Source organism: Benincasa hispida, chromosome 5 (assembly GCF_027475165.1).
Source record: "Benincasa hispida cultivar pf3 chromosome 5, pf3_genome.v1.1, whole genome shotgun sequence".
In the NCBI taxonomy this organism is placed as follows: domain Eukaryota; kingdom Viridiplantae; phylum Streptophyta; class Magnoliopsida; order Cucurbitales; family Cucurbitaceae; genus Benincasa; species Benincasa hispida.
In genome coordinates, this window is record NC_143482.1 from 22,441,908 (window position 1) to 22,444,732 (window position 2,825).

A 2,825-nucleotide genomic window follows, 5' to 3' on the forward strand; every position below is an offset into this window, starting at 1 on the left:
AATTCCTGATGTACCTAATAGAATTACATTGAACATATATTGGTCTAAACTTTGTACGTTTTCCTTTTCCTGCAGCTTCAACAACCTAAAATAATAGTAACATGAAATAGACATAAATAGAAAAATGTTGAGGAAGATGAATCAACTTCGATCGAAGAAGCATCGTAAAGCAAAGTGATGGAAAATAACCAAGTCGATGTGAAGCAGCGTGATGGAAGAAGAAGAAGAAGAGTGAACGAAGTCGATCTAAAGAAGGAGATGAAATGTTGGAGGGAAAAATCGGTTGAAGAGGAAAAATCAGGGGGGACTTTTTTGATATTCCACACCATTTTTGGGCTTTGGTTGGGCTGCAACTTTCCATAGGTTTTTTTGCTACATATTGTAATTATTTTGGTCCAGTTTTTTGTATTTAAAAATCGCCTAATTAATATATATTATTAATTAATAATTAATTTTAATTAAATATACTCCCCTTTTACACTGGTAGTTTATTATCTCCTCCTCGTTAAAATCACATAAAGGTGTACAATGTTGGTTAGTAGAATTCAGAATTTGAGAAACTCTCTCTCAAGAAATTCACAGAGAAAATTCTCTGCCAAAAATCAATACCTCCCAATTCCCTTTCTTCTCTTTCAAAAGATGATTCCCACAAATCAGTCCTTGCCAAGAGACATAGTCAGGAAGACATTTTGGAGACGTCCCTAACGAAGATGAGGAATTGTGAGATTGAGGAGCTTCATTGAAGAAGAGTCTTCAAAGGCAAATCCTCTAAATTCGAATTTATGCTTAACCTAAATTAATCAAACATGTATTGTCCGTATTTTTTTCTTATGATTCTATATTTTTATCTTACCAAAATTAAAACAAAAGTGTTCATACGCTTTTACTGCAAGATTTGATCTCATCCATTGATATCAGAGTCGAGCGTTAATTTTTTTTATTTTGTTTATACTGAAATCAGAAAAGTTTGGTGGGTTTAATTTTACCGTACATGTGTGATGTATGGTTTATAAATTGAGGTTTGGCATAATATAAATTTTCGATTTTTGATATTTAGATTTACAGTTTTTCGTAAACCCGATGAACGTAAAGTGTCTATTGTTTTGGACATAATAATTTGTAAATTGAGTCCGTAAGTTCCTGTCGATTCGAGGCAAGAAGTTGCTGTAAAAAAAAAGAGCCGAAACAGAGCAGGAAAAACGACATTCAAGAGTTGTCTGTGCCGCAGTGTCGCCGGCACCTTACTGCAGTGCTCCAAGGCAGAAAACACTTTTGGCCAGTGGCGCCACAGCACTCCGATCGCGCAGCGGAGACCAGCCACTCCAGGTGGATTTTGGGCAGTGGCGCCACAGCACTCCGATCGCGCGGCGGAGACCAGCCACTCCAGGTGGATTTTGGGCAGTGGCGCCACAGCACTCCGATCGCGCGGCGCCACTCCAGGTGGAGACCAGCCACTCCAGGTGGATTTTGGGCAGTGGCGCCACAGCACTCCGATCGCGCGGCGGAGACCAGCCACTCCAGGTGGATTTTGGCCAGCGCCTTGGCGCTCCAATGATTATGCGCAAGCTCCCTATTTTGTCACCAAGTGGAGGATGATTGTGGCTCTTCATTTTTCTTTTATTAAATTAATGTAATTCGATTTCTTTTTGTTATTTTAGGATGCCAAAAATCAATCTATTATTGCTATTTAGTTTATTAATACATTTGATGTATATTTAAATTAAATTGAATTATATGTTGTTGATTAAGGTTAAAAAGTGCTTATTTTTACTATATCTTTTGGTATTTTTACAGTAAAAAGATACTTTATGTGATATTTTGACCTCTAGATGCCTTAAATTAGATACAATGAGTAATCACATGTCTTTGAATTATCTAAAGTATGTTTCTAGTTATTTGGACTGATTATATGAGCTTTTAGACTTATTTTTTTTACTATTTTGCAGATTTTGACTTCACTACAACCGCGTCACCAGATTTATTGTGACCGCATTAGAAAACTCTAATTTTTCAAGTTCGCACTCAATCAATTATGGTTACTATTTTCTCAATTAAAGTTGTTATTCAACACCTAAAATGGTGGATAAACGTTCAGAGCATGATTTAGGTCATTCCTCAACCACCTTGACCTATAGGGGAGAAGCCTCCCACTTCAAGCAACAACTCTCCAACACCGAGTTCTTCACCTTCTTTCATCATTTCTATCATTCAATCGGCCTCTCAGGCGTGTTCTTAGCTTCTTTATTCAATAGCCTCAAGAACAAAAGTTCATCTGAGGTGTAGCGGCTTAAGTCATCTCATCTCATGAAAGCGTGTGGTGAAGAGCGATTCTTTCTTGAAAAAGGGGATCAACATAGGGAAATACTAGGAAATTGAGGATTTGTCCCAAGACCCCTTGAGTTGTATTTTTTCAGCATTTATATTCATTTATTTCTTGTAGTTCTTTTTTTTTTTTTTTCACTCGTTGAATATCACCTTGTAGCTATGATTTATGATTTAATGAAGGTTATTTTTTTATCATTAGTCATAAACTAGATTCTCTAAGGGATTTAGTTATGTGGATACCCTAGGATTTTATGGCTTGAGTAATGCTTATGTTTCATACATCTTCGACTTATGCATTTGCTTTGTTGAGTTTATGGCAAAATATTGTTAAGTTAAATTGATCACTTAATTTAGCAATCTAGTGGAGTCCTAATGCTAAGAAGGTTAATATATAAACTGATGTCACAAAAGAATACTGGACTAGGAGTCTAGAAATAGGAGGGTTAGTCACCTTAAAAATAAGGGACTCCGTAGAATAAAGAATCTAAACTTGAACTAAT

General features: G+C 36.2%; 1 long non-coding RNA gene across 1 annotated transcript; it reads left to right on the forward strand.

Annotated features, from left to right (window-relative positions):
- Nucleotides 1–1,044: 1,044 nt before the first annotated feature.
- LOC150035978 (uncharacterized) lies at nt 1,045–1,775 on the forward strand. Its single transcript, XR_016529816.1, has 2 exons — nt 1,045–1,387; nt 1,461–1,775. It is a non-coding gene; the product is annotated as an uncharacterized LOC150035978 (long non-coding RNA).
- Nucleotides 1,776–2,825: the final 1,050 nt, after the last annotated feature.